The 17,787-nt window shown below is 42.8% G+C and overlaps 1 protein-coding gene across 2 annotated transcripts in view; it reads right to left on the bottom strand.

The window, feature by feature from the left end:
• LOC125640789 (P2Y purinoceptor 8) overlaps positions 1 to 17,787 on the bottom strand; it is a 50,677-nt gene that overhangs the window by 19,490 nt on the left and 13,400 nt on the right. Inside the window, exon 1 of one of the 2 annotated variants that reach the window (XM_048859705.2) lies at positions 3,701 to 3,739. The exons of the other annotated variant lie outside the window; for it this stretch is intronic. The gene's annotated coding sequence lies outside the window, so the exon portion shown is untranslated. Of the gene's footprint in view, positions 1 to 3,700; positions 3,740 to 17,787 lie in introns of those variants that run through there. 2 annotated transcript variants of the gene reach the window in all.

Raw genomic sequence — 17,787 nt, forward strand, 5'->3', positions numbered from 1 at the left:
AGCTACTGCAAGCTCTTCGGGATTTCCTGAAAGACTGGGGGCTAGATTCCCCATTGCTGTGAATAGTCATTTACATCTGAGTGAAAGCATTGCAAAATGAGTGTAAATTGCTCCTGAATCGGATGGTCGCATTTTATACTCAATTCACACTGGAAAAGTTGACTGCCACCAAGGCTCGTGTATATTCAGGACATCACTGGACATTGGCAATACCAGAGGGATGAGCTGGAGTGCAGATGAGAAGCGCAGTGAGGAAAGTAACGAATATTTTCCTCATGGATTGTACTTTCTAAATGGACAACCAACCTAATCCTCAATTACTAAGGGCTTGTCTACACTGGCACTTTACAGTGCTGCAACGCTCTCCCACAGGGGTGTGAAAAAACACACCCCGAGCGCTGCAAGTTTCAGTGCTGTAACGTGCCAGTGTAGACAGCGCACCAGTGCTGGGAGCCGCACTCCCAGTGCTGGTAGCTACGCCCCTCGTGGAGGCGGGTTTTTTTAGAATGCTGGGAGACCTCTCCCCCAGCACTGCTGCCGTGACTACCCAAGCCACAAGCCGCGGCAGCGCTTCACCGTTGCCAGCGAAGACGTGCCCTGAGGGACAATCTCCACCCATTGATATATTTTGCTTTCCACAACCAAACCAAACAAATCTCTGTACAACTTTTCATGAGTGATGCACCCGAGTATTCAGATTCTAATATCTAAACTGTATTGTGAAATCTGTTCACCTAAATTTGGGTTATTGCTGATTATGTACTCTGTGTGTCATATGACTTTTAAAAAACTAACTTTGTTTGTGTAGATAATCTAAGCACTATACCCAGATGTAGAGACACTCTTTTTCCAACCTATGTATTATATAATTTTTTTAACATTAGCTTTAATAAAATTTTTATTGGACCAACTTCTGTTGGTGAAAGAGAGAAGCTTTCGTGCCGCATAGAGCTCTCCCTCAGGTCTGGGAAAGGAACGCCCAGCACCACAGCAAAATGCAAGGTGGAACTGATTGTTTAGCATCAGTAGTTGGCACATACTGTAAGACAGTGGTTTTCAAAGCCGGTCTGCCGCTTGTTCAGGAAAAGCCCCTTGCATGCCGGGCTGGTTTGTTTACCTGCCGCGTCTGCAGGTTCAGCCGATTGCGGCTCCCACTGGCCGCGGTTCGCTGCTCCAGGGCAATGGGGGCTGCGGGAAGCGGCGCAGGCCAAGGGATGTGCTGGCCGCCCTTCCCGCAGCCCCCATTGGCCTGGAGCGGCGAACCGTGGCCAGTGGGAGCCGCGATTGGCCGAACCTGCAGACACGGCAGTTAAACACACCGGTCCAGCCCACCAGGGGCTTTCCCTGAACAAGCGGCGGACCAGCTTTGAGAACCACTGCTGTAAGGGACCATTCAAGGTTAGTGGGTTACAGATTGTTGTAATACACCACCAAATCATGGATTGAACTGAGACTCTGGATCTATGGCTTATTATTGCAACAATCTGTAACCCTCTAACCCTCTCTTTTTGTCCTGTGACTGCAGAAGTATTAACTGCCCACTCTATCTTGAATAGTTCCTTACAATATGTGCTAACTGCTTGTGCTAAACAATCTGTTCTTCCTTGCATTTTGCTGTGAGGCAGGGAGTTCCTTTCCAGACAGGAAGAAGAGCTCTGTGTAGCTAGAAAGCTTGTCTCTCTCTCTCACCAGCAGAAGTTGGTCCAATAGATTATATTACCTCACCCACCTTGTCTCTTTCATATTCTGCAGCTGACACGGCTACAGCTATACTGCATACATCAGATAGAGGTTGTCAATTATACTTAAGTAGAATACATGATTCTATAGGGTGAGAAACTGTTATAAATTAATTTCTTCTGCAGACCAGATAGTGCATGAATCTGTTTTCTGGCCTTTTTTCTGCGCTGTTTTCCCTGCATGGGGAATTATGTCCTAATTTAGAGTAAACCACAGTAGGCCGAAAGAAAATAAAGTATTTTCCTCTGTATCTTTAAAAATGGTTAAATTCAAAGTCATACAATATGCCCTAAAATTAACTTGTTTTTAAAACTAACTTTTTTACCAGAAAAAGACATTACTTTCTAAAGGAACAGGGAGAAGTGACCCAATGCCGATCAGAAATGAGCTGTCTGATATTGCTCCCAATCCAATCAATAGGATTTTTCCCATCAGTCAGTGAGAACAGGATCAGGCCCTAGTGTTATACTTTCTCAGATTCTAATAAGCTTTGCATCACTAGGTTTTTCTGAGGTAGGCCAACAAACAGAACTGCTCAAACTCCCTGACAAAGCTCCAAAGAGGCTGGAAACCCAAGAGAAACATTTTCACGAATTTGCGTCAATTTCATCAGTTTGTTTTGAAAAAAAAAAATCAAATAAAAAAGACCCTCTAAAATGTTTTGTTTTGATGTTTTTGAAAAGAAATGTAATGAATTTTCATTTCAAAGTTTTCTTTAATTGTATATAAAATATTTTAAAACATTAAAAAACAAACTTTTTTGGATTTTTCAAAATTGCCAGAGGACTTAAAAATCTGTTATTTTCATAACATATTTACCCCACCTTCTCTCCCTCCTACCAGCTCAATTCCTCATTGTAACGGTTCCCACGGTCCACCTCGCACAAAATAAAAATATTTTAAAATACCTTAGTGTGTAAACAGTTAAAGCAAAAGTATACATCTGTGAGTATATAGAGCAAACCCACAACAACATAACACATAACAAATCTAAGTAACTGTTTGACCTTCTTTTGTAGGTCCTGGTCCTCACCCTATTGTTTGTTCCTATCATTTGTATCTTGTCTAAATTTTAGGTCAGAAGCCCTTTGGAGAGGGACTAGGGGTATTTTTTTAAAGTGTTTAAGTGACTTAAGCACCTAAGTAATATAAGTTGTTTTTTTTAAATTCTACCTCAGGTCTTTTAAAACAATGTGTATCTAAATATATACATATATAAAGGATTTATGTGACTTTTGGGCACTGTAAAATAATTATTAATAAATTAATACTGACCAATCAAAGCATGGAAATACATAATGGGGTAATATTGCAGCAGAGCTATGTACATTTCTCAGAAATAACGTGTATTTTGTAATTAACTGGTGTGTGAAATCATATTTCCACAATGATTTGTTCAGTTAGAAATAGAAAAGAACCAAAGGTTGTGCTTTTTTTTTTAGCATAAATCCCACCTTTCATGCATGCACATAACTCAGAACAAATGGGAATTATTTGCAGACTTATACAGCAAAATAGACCCTCTGATCTGTAAAGTTAACTAAAAAACCTTAGACATCCAACAGAATCATAATGCGCTATCTATCACTTGAAATACCGTGAGTACTTATGCCCATGTTACAATACTCACTGTAAAATCAAGCATGTGCATTTACAAGAATTATATTAGAAGAGTAAAAACAACTCCCTTAAATTCAATGGACCAAATGCGAAGGTCCAACATCCTTACTAAGTGTTTACTCAAGCAAACTTCCATTGACTTTGAGGGCAGTTTGCCTGATCAAGGACTGAGTAAAAACTGGGCACAAACCCCAAGATTTAGCCTTGCATAGTTAAAAATAAAGCACATAACAAAGCAATAATCTGAACTGTTACAATATATTGCTGCAACTCAGCTGTTTGACTCTAGTAGGAACTCCTTCTTCAAGTGACTTATGTCCAAAAGATTTATATATCTTACCTGATTCCTCATCCACATCCGATAATCTGAAGCTGTGCAGTCTGACTGACCACAAATTTTCTGCAAGTGGTTCAATAGTAAACGTGCACACTGAATTGCAACACCTACTTCCTTCTTCATACTTTTGACTTTTTGACACATAGATCACAACAACTCAATAATATGTCCTAAAAGGATAAACATTGTTTCCTCCCCAGACATAAAATGAAAAATCCTCTTTCTAATCTAAATTTATTCATTACTTTATGGTGCATTGGGAGGCAAATATTCACGGTGTATGACAAATGCTTGATTCATTGTGAATATCTTTCCCCGTTGTGGATTTTGTAATACCGAGATTCTTCCATTCTTTTTTATCTTGTATGAAACCTGTAAACTCTGAATAGGTTTTTAGTGTACTGGGTGTAGTCAAGTCAGAAAAGGAACCACATATTTCTGCTTTTGAAATATCTTTCTGAGTTCAGATATGTTTCTATCATTCTCCTAAACTGGCCTTTTTGTGCAGTGAAAAACTCCATGAAAAATCTGCAAAGTTGCTACCCTCTTTTCCTTCAAATCCTTCCTCAAGACTCATTTTTACGACAGCACATACAAAGCAATAGCAACTGACAACAACTAGGGAAGTGGAGCGCTAAGTATTGTGCTTGTTATATGTAGAGCTGGTTGGAGAACGGAATGTCTATTCTTCAAAATATGCCAAGATTTTGATTTTTTTTCATTCAAATCAGAACAAAACCAAAACATTTCATTTTTTTCTACAAAACAGAATGTTCTAACAAGTGGCTTTGTTTCAATCAGAATATTTTGTTTTGATAAAACTGATTTTGTTCTAATTTTTACTTTATAATATATATATTTTTCAAATGACCAAAATGTCATTTCAAAATGAAAACTCGAAATCTGCTGCGCCAATAACCTCAAAGTGGGACATCTGGCTTTGATTTTTTAAAAACAAAACTTTGCCAAAATTGACACATACCCTCAGAAAATTTTGATTTCAATCAAACAACATTTTCTCCTGGAAAAACGTTCCAGTGGAATATTTCTAACTAGCTCTAATTATGACACTGGTTTGCTTCACTGTTTTCTCTTAACGGATGGGGCAACGTGTGCTCCATTTGTGTGACACACAGATCTGGGCATTGTTGTGGGGTACAATTCCTCCAGGAGCTACTGCAGAGGCACTGGAGCCATCACTCTGTCCCTAATGCAGGACAGTGCCCATAAATCATAATCTTGCCCTAATGATGCCATCCTTTTATGAGATAAGGGGTTTCTTTTATGTCCGTGGCTAAAAATGTCCCATACCCCCATGGTTGTGTGGCAGTCTGTGTACAAGTTGTCTGCTGCCCTCTGATTGTCTGCATTGTGTCTTGGTGGTTAGCACACTTGATTTAACTCAGGAGATCTGGGTTCTAATCCCACTTTAATCACTGGCCTGCTGGGAGACCTTAGATCTGTCATTTCATCTCCCGTGCCTAAGTTCCCCCATCTGTAAAATGAGACTAATGATACTGACTTCCTTGGTAGAGCATTTTGAGATCTACTGATGAAAAAGTGCTATATGAGAGCTAGGTATTACTAGTAGGAGTTAGGCACCTTTATTTGTACCTTTGGAAATCTCCTCTTTAGAGTGTATGTATATGCTTTGTAATGTGTTTTTGAATCCTCTATAATGAAAGGATCGGCATAAATGTCAAATATTTTAATTTTGTCTGAAACTCATTTCACATTGGTCTGTTTTGTGTTTCCTATATGCTCTTTACCTTTCCACAAACCAGCCTAAATAATCTTACTGACAACAAGGGCTGGTAAAGAACCTGTCCAGACTCAAACGGAGCTAGGGGATACAATTGGGGAAGAAATTCAATCTCATTTAAACCAGTCATGTTCAAGTCTGCCATACATTGTAAGGTGCAATCAGCTGACATGGTAAACAAACCACCACACTTTAATACATCTGTCCCAAAAGATCCCTGAACTCTACAACCTCAAACTGAGCATGCAAGAATGAACTCATGTTCCACTTCAGATCTCCAAACTGTGTAACGTTTCTAGATTCACTCACCCCTCTTACTGCCAGCACATAAATCTCTTCTTTTTCTAGATGCTGTTACTGTAAAAGTCAGTAGTATTGATTGTCAAAGAATAGTAATTCCAATAGTCATGAGAAAGTTGATGGAAGCTATAGATAGCCTATAACATTTTCACCAACTCCTACACAGCAGGGGTTGGTCTGAAGAGAGATTGGTATCCCCATGAGCACTGTGCCATAATGTGTTATCTTCTTTTTGGTGATTTGAATATCTTTATAGGCACTTCTATGCCTTTCTTTATGATAACACATATCACAATCATTAATGGATTTTATCTTCACAACTCCCCTGTTAAGTAGGAAAGTATTTTCTCTGTTGAACAGATGATCGGAGGCACTGGGAGATTGTGTGATTTGCCCAAGGTCAGACAGGAAGTCTGCATGAACAAGAGATTATCTGCATGTGTGAATTTATATATACCACATGTTATTCAGATTGCTTGACATTTCCCATTATGACATGCTGTTTTCTGTAGGGTATAACTTTGCCAAATTTTAACCAATTGGACTGCAGTTTTCCATATTGGGTGTCTGCCTCAGGCTGATTATTTTATTTGGGTTTGTAGTGTGTGTGTTTTAATTTCAGTCAAAACAATTCAGCAATTTCTGAGAATCAGGCTAGGGGAAAATACACTGTTTTCCTCATGTTAAATTCTCTCTGGCAACTTATTCTTTGAGAACTCTAGCACCCCCATGCTCTGGAGTACGGACTTGAAATTTGGCCAGGGGGCGGCCTTTGTGTCAGGGATGTGCCTTTTGCCTTCTGTCATAGAGGGTAGAAACCCCACACAGCAGAGGAAGGGATTAAGCAGCTGCTCTGGGCCTGTGCCTCTCCACCCCACCACAAGTGCTGGGCATGCACAAGCTGGAGGAGAAGCCTGAAGGGGGAGCAGAGCAGTTCACTCCTGGTTCTGCAGCAGGAAACAGAATCCTTGAGAACCCCAGCTCAAGCTAAAAGCTCTGGGGACTTCCCAGCTCCCTACGACAGAGCTGGGAGCCTGAAAACTCAAGGAGCCACATCTGAAGCAGGAGGCCTCAGAGCTTGGGCTGCCAGGTTTCAAAACGAAACATGTCTATTATTTCTAACCCCTCCCCCCTTTTTTTCCCCAGATTTTTCCCTTCCTTGGAAGTTTTGATAATTCTATTTTTGTTTTGAAACTTTTTTTTTCCCTCCCAGAATTTTGGAATTTGTTGTGGAAGAAAATTTTGGCTTTTGACTGGCTCTAAGGATAACCTTTTAAGACTATTGTATGGTGTGGTGCTAGAGTTATATTGATATGGGTTAAAGGTTGTAGAAGAAGTGGGTTTCAGGAGGGATTTCAATGAAGTGAGGGGTGACATGGGAAGCTAATATTTACCCATTTCTCTGTTTGGTTAAGCCAGAGGGTTTGCCTGTATTAGAAAAATTGTAACAAACTAACTAAATCGATTTAGTTAAACTGATAGAATCCTCTAATGTAGATGCACTTAAACCAGTTTAAACCTGGCTTAAATCAATTTGGTTAAATTGGTAATTTACCGATACAAGCTACACTGGTTTAAGTTGGTTGAAGTACATGTTTAGCTTTGCTTAAGTGTGTCTGTATTAGGGGCTTGCATTGCTGGCCGACAGTTAACCTAGTGCATTTTTAAAAAAGTAGACCATGCCAGAGAAACCCCAGAAAAACATCAAAAGAGAGACGGTTTGTCTAACTTCCCCTCCACCCCATTTTCATTATTCATCTTTGCAGGAAGTTCTGTTCCAGCAATTGCTAATTTTAACTTCACGGAAGAGCTACAGAAGTTGTTTGTTTCTTAGCCTACCTATATACCACACACCTTTGCGTAGAGTGACCAAGTGTCAAAATAGCAGATTAAACTGAGCTATGCTGATAGCGATTCCTCCTGTAAAAGCGGCTAAGAGATGGCATTTGTATTCAAGCAAAGATCAAGTACTTCCTGCTGTCTTGTAAAAACAGCATTTTAATAACAAAGAACAGGATTTAGTGATGTGCAGGGAGAGGTCAGAGCATTATAGATTCATAGTTGAAGGCCAGAAGGAACCTTTATGATCTAGCCTGACCTCTAGTATAACGTAGCCCATAGAATTTCATGCAGTAATTTCTGCTTTGAGCTGTAACTTCTGGATGAGCTACAGCACATCTTTTAGAAAGATATTAGTAATGGCTCTTCTCTCTCTATTGACTTCAGCATGGAGTTTCTGTAGAACTGGCTAGGAAAGGTTCCATGCAGCAGTCAGCTTGCGGAAGAACAGGCCAATCAGATGCAAAAGCCACTTTACTTTGCCCATCACACTTGTTAATTTGAACAGCAGTAAATACCACAACATGTCTGCTATGCAGAACCCAGTTAATCTCTCTAAGAAGCAGAACTAGTTACAATGACATTCGTTCAAATGATAGATGATTTATAGATAAATGATAGATATATGCAGCTAGCAACAAATGAATCTGACTCATTAGATATTATTTTTATTATGGTAGCATCTAGGAACCCTAGTCATGGACCAGGACCCAGTTGTGGTAGGCACTATACAAACACTGAACAAAAAAGACAGCCACTGTCCTCAAGAATTTATAATCTGACTATAAAACAAGAGACAACAGATGGATACAGACAGATGGGGGAGGACAAGGAAACAATGAGACCATATTGGTCAGGTGGTGGTCTCAGCACACAAGCAGCCTATCAGTTGCCAAGTTTTTGTATAGGCAAATCCTACAATGAGCACCCCATGGGTGCAGAAGCCCCTCTCCCCCACAGAGTTCATGTTATCACTGGGGTCTCACTGTGTCACTTCTTGTGAAAGTGTGATCTGTTTCTCTGTTTATGATTTTATTCTTTGTGCTCAGTTCCATTCTGTTTTCTGTTAGTAAGTACAGTACTTAGAGGATGCTTTTCATGAAAATTACTCCATGTCATTGGTTGTTGCACATGCTTCAGACTGGAGAGTTTTGGTCAGTAAAAAAAAAAAAAAAAAAGACAGGGCTCAAATTTGATTATTTAAAATATGTGTACTGGTGGGCCCTAGAGATGGAACAGCATTTGTACTGTCCCTGCAGAGAGCCAATACTGATACAACCATTCTGTGAATCATCATTCTCGTTTTGGATAATTTTCACTGGTGGGTGAAACTGAGTAAGCCTCTATTTCCTACCTTTGGTTGAAGCTCCAAATACGTCTTCAGTTTTAATTTGATCATATTCACTCTTCTCGAAAACAGAGGGGTACCCTTAACTTTTTGACAGCTTGTCATATACCTCTGTGTGGGCTTATTTGAATGGTAAGCATTTTTCTTCCTGCATAAGTGTCTGGCATTGTTTTTTTTTTAAATTACGTTTGTTCTAGCTCATTAAAGACTCTTCCTCTCAAGAAACAAAAGGAAATAAATTTGTAGAAGCAGAAGAAAGAGGGCCCTGAGTCTGTAGTGGCTTGTTTAAAATTATATAATTCCATAAAAGGAAAATCAGCAGAAAAATCAGCATTGCTATAAGAGACAGCAAGAGATAAACTACTGATCTGAGATACTTAAGGGGAAGAATTAATTAGTTTTGGTCCCAATGTCAGTATATAAGGAAAACTCACCTGTACTCAGAATACACACTGGAAGCCATTTATGGGGAGTCTCATTCTAAGTATTCATTGTTTGCAATACAAGTGGAATTTGCATGTCATGTAAGTGTAGTGGATAATGGGCTTCAAAATGTTCCCTTACAACATATATTGCTGTTCCCTTGGAAGAGCAGCATATGAGCAATAAGAGCTGCTGTGTGGATCTAAAAGCAAAATTTTGCCTATTGATAGCTGTAGCCCAGCCAGGTTATTATTTTTAAGAGCATGTGAAACAAAAATTCTGATCCATATATTTGCCCTGTAACAATACACTGTTTTGATGAGATGAAGAGGAAACATTAGTGTTCTAAAAAGAAACAACAACCTTCTAAAAGAAATGGGTGCTAAGAGACATCTGGATGGAAGGTGCAATCAGCACAAAGGAAACAGAGAGGAACTGATTGTGGCCTATTGCCATCAGACCACATTGGGTGTGTGTGTGTGTGAAAATGCATGCTGTCAACTAGGTCTCCAGGATGTATTGTACCTCAAGCAAACATAATACCTTTGAACACTCCTGGGAGTGTGGCTGCTGAGTCTCTCTCGGACAGGATATAGTCTGTACCCAGACAGCTCTGCTGGTCATTGTGGAGCATAGTCCCACCTTTAGCTGCTCCCTCTGAAGAGGCTATAAACAGCAGAAGCCCGAGCCTGGCTGGGGCTTTGCGTTCTGAGAACAAGGACTCTAGGGGGTATGTCTACACTGCAATTAGACACCTGTGTATGGCCTGTGCCACCTGGCTCAGGCTTGCAGGGTTCAGGCTGTGGGGCTGTTAATTGCAGTGTAGACATTTGGGCTCAGACTGGAGCCCATGCTCTGGGACCTTCCCACCTCACAGGGTCCTAGAGCCCAGGCTTCAACCCAAGCCATAACATCTACACCACAATTAAAGAGCCCCTGAGTCTGAATCCCGTGAGTCTGAGACAGCTGGCACAGGCCAGTCACAGGTGTCTAATTACAGTGTAGACATACCTACTGTGTGCTCTCCTTCTAAGCAAGGATCTGAGGAGGGGTAAGAGCCTTCTTGTGCCCTGTCCTGCCCTGTGCATCCATGTAGAATTAAGGCACAGCCTGGTCCAGAATGTTTTCTATAATGGTCACATGTCCGACCACTACTACACAGAAGTACTTCACTAGTCTTTATAGAGCTTTGCACCTGAAGTTACAGACATATAAGTCAAATGTTTAATGTTGCCTCTAATTTTGGATGCTTAATTGATTTTTCAGAGGAATTGAGAACACACAATTCCAATCAAAGTCACTAGAAGCTGTGGTACTCAGCACCATGAAAATCAGACACTGTATATCTCCAATTAGGGGGCTCCATTTTGGAGTGCCCCAAAATAGTGTACAGCTGAGATTTTTTGTTGTACACTATAAAAATATATATTGAGAGCACATATGCATTCACAATAACTATACATTTGAGGCACTTAATCAATAGTAATAATAATTCCTCACTCTTACACAGTACTTTTCATCAGCAGATCTCAAATCCTTTTACAAAGCAGGTAAGCATCACTATCCCATTTTACAGATGGGAAAACTGAGGCATCAAGGGACTTTATAATGTACTTGGTAAAAAGACAAAACAATAAAAAGTGAACAGCACAAAACAAATATATAACTAAGGCACTCTCCCTATTACAAAAGTAGCTGAGCACCTTACAATCTTTAATATATTCATCTTCACAACACCCTCCTGAGATAGAGAAGTACTACTATCCCCATTTTGCAGACGGGGAACTGAGGCACAGAGAGACTTAGTATCTTGCTGGTCTCCATATTGGAAGAGAAGATTGAAGGTCTGGAGCAACAGATAACGACCCTGCGTTGCATACGAGAAATGGAGGATTTTCTGGACAAAAGTCAGGATATGCTTCTACTGGCACAAAGCTCTAAAGATTTAGAGCAGGTTGCACAGCGGAGCCAAGAGGCCAGTGAAGAAGCTTGGCAACATGTGACCTCCAGAAGAAGAAGGGCAAATGTCCGGGTTCCAGCAACGCGGACACAGGTAACTAACCGCTTTCATGTTCTCTCCACAGGTACCATTGCGGAGAGTGGACCAGATGATATGTCTGGGGGGAGAAAGCAGAAGGAGACTCCGCTGGTTGGAAGGCATGAGATGCACTGTCCTGAGATGGGAGGTTCCACGACCATCACTCCCAAGAGAAGGAGGCGGGTGGTGGTGGTCGGGGACTCTCTACTCCGGGGGACTGAGTCATCTATCTGCCGCCCTGACCGGGAAAACCGAGAAGTCTGCTGCTTGCCGGGGGCTAAGATTTGCGATGTGACGGAGAGACTGCCGAGACTCATCAAGCCCTCGGACCGCTACCCCTTCCTGCTTCTCCACGTGGGCACCAATGATACTGCCAAGAATGACCTTGAGCGGATCACTGCAGACTACGTGGCTCTGGGAAGAAGAATAAAGGAGTTTGAGGCGCAGGTGGTGTTCTCGTCCATCCTCCCCGTGGAAGGAAAAGGCCTGGGTAGGGACCGTCGAATCATGGAAGTCAACGAATGGCTATGCAGGTGGTGTCGGAGAGAAGGCTTTGGATTCTTTGACCATGGGATGGTGTTCCATGAAGGAGGAGTGCTAGGCAGAGACGGGCTCCACCTTATGAAGAGAGGGAAGAGCATCTTTGCGAGCAGGCTGGCTAACCTAGTGAGGAGGGCTTTAAACTAGGTTCACTGGGGGAAGGAGACCAAAGCCCTGAGGTAAGTGGGAAAGCGGGATACCGGGAGGAAGCACAGGCAGGAATGTCTGTGAGGGGAGGGCTCCTGCCTCATACTGAGAATGAGGGGCAATCAGCAGGTTATCTCAAGTGCTTATATACGAATGCACAAAGCCTTGGAAACAAGCAGGGAGAACTGGAGGTCCTGGTGATGTCAAGGAATTATGATGTGATTGGAATAACAGAGACTTGATGGGATAACTCACATGACTGGAGTACTGTCATGGATGGTTATAAACTGTTCAGGAAGGACAGGCAGGGCAGAAAAGGTGGGGGAGTAGCACTGCATGTAAGGGAGCAGTATGAGTGCTCAGAGCTCCAGTACGAAACTGCAGAAAAACCTGAGTGTCTCTGGATTAAGTTTAGAAGTGTGAGCAACAAGAGTGATGTAGTGGTGGGAGTCTGCTATAGACCACCGGACCAGGGGGATGAGGTGGATGAGGCTTTCTTCCGGCAGCTCGCAGAAGCTACTAGATCGCACGCCCTGGTTCTCATGGGTGACTTTAATTTTCCTGATATCCACTGGGAGAGCAATACAGCGGTGCATAGACAATCCAGGAAGTTTTTGGAAAGCGTAGGGGACAATTTCCTGGTGCAAGTGCTAGAGGAGCCAACTAGAGGGGGAGCTTTTCTTGACCTGCTGCTCACAAACCGAGAAGAATTAGTAGGGGAAGCAAAAGTGGATGGGAATCTGGGAGGCAGTGACCATGAGTTGGTTGAGTTCAGGATCCTGACACAGGGAAGAAAGGTAAGCAGCAGGATACGGACCCTGGACTTCAGGAAAGCAGACTTTGACTCCCTCAGGGAACGGATGGGTAGGATCCCCTGGGGGACTAACATGAAGGGGAAAGGAGTCCAGGAGAGCTGGCTGTATTTCAAGGAATCCCTGTTGAGGTTACAGGGACAAACCATCCCGATGTGTCGAAAGAATAGTAAATATGGCAGGCGACCAGCTTGGCTTAACGGTGAAATCCTAGCGGATCTTAAACATAAAAAAGAAGCTTACAAGAAGTGGAAGGTTGGACATATGACCAGGGAAGAGTATAAAAATATTGCTCGGGCATGTAGGAATGAAATCAGGAGGGCCAAATCGCACCTGGAGCTGCAGCTAGCGAGAGATGTTAAGAGTAACAAGAAGGGTTTCTTCAGGTATGTTGGCAACAAGAAGAAAGCCAAGGAAAGTGCGGGCCCCTTAACGAATGACGGAGGCAACCTAGTGACAGAGGATGTGGAAAAAGCTAATGTACTCAATGCTTTTTTTGCCTCTGTCTTCACTAACAAGGTCAGCTCCCAGACTGCTGCGCTGGGCATCACAACATGGGGAATAGATGACCAGCCCTCTGTGGAGAAAGAGGTGGTTAGGGACTATTTAGAAAAGCTGGACGTGCACAAGTCCATGGGGCCGGACGAGTTGCATCCGAGAGTGCTGAAGGAACTGGCGGCTGTGATTGCAGAGCCATTGGCCATTATCTTTGAAAACTCGTGGCGAACAGGGGAAGTCCCGGATGACTGGAAAAAGGCTAATGTAGTGCCAATCTTTAAAAAAGGGAAGAAGGAGGATCCTGGGAACTACAGGCCAGTCAGCCTCACCTCAGTCCCTGGAAAAATCATGGAGCAGGTCCTCAAAGAATCAATCCTGAAGCACTTACATGAGAGGAAAGTGATCAGGAACAGTCAGCATGGATTCACCAAGGGAAGGTCATGCCTGACTAATCTAATCGCCTTCTATGATGAGATTACTGGTTCTGTGGATGAAGGGAAAGCAGAGGATGTATTGTTTCTTGACTTTAGCAAAGCTTTTGACACAGTCTCCCACAATATTCTTGTCAGCAAGTTAAAGAAGTATGCGTTGGATGAATGCACTATAAGGTGGGTAGAAAGTTGGCTAGATTGTCGGGCTCAACGGGTAGTGATCAATGGCTCCATGTCTAGTTGGCAGCCGGTGTCAAGTGGAGTGCCCCAGGGATCGGTCCTGGGGCCGGTTTTGTTCAATATCTTCATAAATGATCTGGAGGATGGTGTGGATTGCACTCTCAGCAAATTTGCGGATGATACTAAACTGGGAGGAGTGGTAGATACGCTGGAGGGCAGGGATAGGATACAGAGGGACCTAGACAAATTGGAGGATTGGATTGGGCCAAAAGAAATCTGATGAGGTTCAATAAGGATAAGTGCAGGGTCCTGCACTTAGGACGGAAGAACCCAATGCACCGCTACAGACTAGGGACCGAATGGCTCGGCAGCAGTTCTGCGGAAAAGGACCTAGGGGTGACAGTGGACGAGAAGCTGGATATGAGTCAGCAGTGTGCCCTTGTTGCCAAGAAGGCCAATGGCATTTTGGGATGTATAAGTAGGGGCATAGCGAGCAGATCGAGGGACGTGATCATCCCCCTCTATTCGACATTGGTGAGGCCTCATCTGGAGTACTGTGTCCAGTTTTGGGCCCCACACTACAAGAAGGATGTGGATAAATTGGAAAGAGTCCAGCGAACTCTTGATTAGGGGTCTGGAACACATGACTTATGAGGAGAGGCTGAGGGAACTGGGATTGTTTAGTCTGCAGAAGAGAAGAATGAGGGGGGATTTGGTAGCTGCTTTCAACTACCTGAGAGGTGGTTCCAGAGAGGATGGTTCTAGACTATTCTCAGTGGTAGATGAGGACAGGACAAGGAGTAATGGTCTCAAGTTGCAGTGGGGGAGGTTTAGGTTGGATATTAGGAAAAACTTTTTCACTAGGAGGGTGGTGAAACACTGGAATGCGTTACCTAGGGAGGTGGTAGAATCTCCTTCCTTAGAAGTTTTTAAGGTCAGGCTTGACAAAGCCCTGGCTGGGATGATTTAATTGGGGATTGGTCCTGCTTTTGAGCAGGGGGTTGGACTAGATGACCTCCTGAGGTCCCTTCCAACCCTGATATTCTATGATTCTATGATCTTCCTCAAGGTCACATGGGAAGTCTTTGGCAGAGTAGAGACTCGAACATGGGTCTCAGACTAGCACCCTAACTACTGGATGTGGCTGACCCTTCTTCTGTGTGGAGTGCGGTGGTGTAGAGGGCTTTTTCACCCTTAATTGTGTGATGATTGGTGTGTGTTGTCTTCAGTTAAAGCAAAAGTCTGTAGTCACACGACAGCATGAGCTTGTTAATATTATGTAATACATCAATGTATTTGTCATTATTTGTAGAATGGACTGATCTAAGAAAAGTTGTTCTATCTGCTATTTGTATGAAGTTATGCAGATAACAAGGCCCCCTACCCCTAATTATAAACCATTTTTAATGTTATCTGCTCACCAGAAGACATAAGTCTAAGCACACATCATACAACTGTAAATATCTTCTATCACTGAATACACTGACAATACATGTACGGTATTTATAACTGTAGTGACGCTTAGTAGGAGGGCCGTAGAATGTCTTGTATGAATATATTGTGTGAATAACGAAGTACAGGCATGTACTCTCATGTAACCCCTACATATAACTATGAATTAATGAATTTCTAATGCAGCTCCCCTTTGAGCTATATTGCAGAAAAACAGTCACGGTATTTAGCAGATAGTTGAAACATTTCTACTCCCCCTCAGAATCTGTGTCTGATGTGTTCAATACGCTGTTGCTACGTTCCTGACTGTCATAGTTGCATGCCTCACAACACACTAAATCTTCCCTGTGGCATTTGAATCTCTTTGTTTCACAGCTACTCTCACAGCCACTCTGCACAAATGTGAAGATGGCTTCTGGAGCAGGTGACAGCAACATTGTTTTAGGAACAAGCTGTCCTAGCACCCATCCATTACTGGCAGAGGGTACTTGAAGATACTGGCCTGTTGCATCAGTCCATATGGGTGACTGATAATTTGCACGTTTTGGGAGCTGCCTGAAGGAGGCCATTGTTGGTGGCGGTTTCTCACTTGTTTTGTTTTTCTTAGCAAACAACTCGTAGCACACATTTATCCAGAGGTTCTTGTTTCTTACCACAGTACAAGAAAGTTACCAGTGAGTCAGAGGCTGCTGATTCTGAAAAAGCTGCAGTTGTGTGGGGCTGCAGATATCTATCTTCAAACCTTGCTAGTGATATGTTAGGGTCTGGAGTGTGGCAAGTCTGAGTACAACACGGAGATACCAGCGAGATATCTTGCCTATACTGGGAGAGGAACAGGGAGGGAAGAGGACAGTCTTTCTCCATATGACGAGGTCATGTGGCTAATTGGGAACTTTGCACCACAACAACCTCATCCACCCCCTGAGCTGAATCAGAGGCAGAACTGACAGTCCCAGGATCCCCAGGTGCCCCTGGTAAAATACCGCTGAACTTCTGGGGAAAAGAGAAGGAAATTGTGATGACTGGTGTGTGTGTGTGTGTGTGTTGCTTTCCTGCTTCCCCTGCTTACTGCTTCCTGTTCCTGTTCGTTTCCTGGGCCTTCCCTGAGCTCCCTGAACTCAGTGTTCCAGTTCCTGTGTGTACGTGCACATAGGGCTAGGTGTGTGCAGTTACTCAGGACCTGCTGCTACACACCTGCCATTTGGACTATGATGATGTTTTCTTCAGACTGTTGCTGACTTAACTGATTCATGGTTGTTATATGTGTTGATTCCACCTATCTTCATGTTTTGCTCAATGTCCTTGTGTTTTGGCATTGCTGTTCTGGGGTGCATCAGAGTGTAACTAATTGGAAATTCCTGCATAACTTATTCCTACAAGGGTCCAACCTTGCTCTTGGGCAGTCAGTGAGAAAACTCAGAGACATTGCCATATTAATCTCAAGACTTTAGTGTTGCCTGCCATCCTGGATTTTATTCCAATGCTAATAGGAAATTCCTGGACCCAGGAATGACTCTTGGGGTCTATCACAGTATGAACTTCTGTTTCAGGGTAATGACTTCTTAATGCCATGTGTTTTTGTTGTGTGATACTCCAATCCCTCAGACAGAGACAAACACCTACAAGATCTCTATCAAGCATTCTTAAAACTACAATACCCACCTGCTGAAGTGAAAAAACAGACTGACGGAGCCAGAAGAGTACCCAGAAGTCACCTACTACAGGACAGGCCCAACAAAGAAAATAACAGAATGACACTAGCTGTCACCTTCAGCCCCCAACTAAAATCTCTCCAGCGCATCATCAGAGATTTACAACCTATCCTGAAAAATGATCCCTCACTCTCACAGATCTTGGGAGACAGACCAGTCCCCCAACCTGAAGCAAATACTCTCCAGCAACCACACAACAAAAACACTAACCCAGGAACCTATCCTCGCAACAAAGCCCGATGCCAACTCTGTCCACATATTTATTCAAGTGACACCATCATAGGACCTAATCACAGCCACGCCATCAGGGGCTCGTTCATCTGCACATTTACCAATGTGATATATGCCATCATGTGCCAGCAATGCCCCCCTGCCATGTACATTGGCCAGACTGGACAGTCTCTACATAAAAGAATAAATGGACACAAATCTGACATCAGAATCATAACATTCAAAAACTGGTAGGAGAACACTTCAACCTCTCTGGCCACTCAGTAAAAGATTTAAGGGTGGCAATTTTGCAACAGAAAAGCTTCAAAAACAGACTCCAACTAGAAACTGTTGAGCTTGAATTAATATGCAAACTATTTACCATTAACTTGGGTTTG

Source organism: Caretta caretta, chromosome 1 (assembly GCF_965140235.1).
Source record: "Caretta caretta isolate rCarCar2 chromosome 1, rCarCar1.hap1, whole genome shotgun sequence".
Classification (NCBI taxonomy): Eukaryota; Metazoa; Chordata; order Testudines; family Cheloniidae; genus Caretta; species Caretta caretta.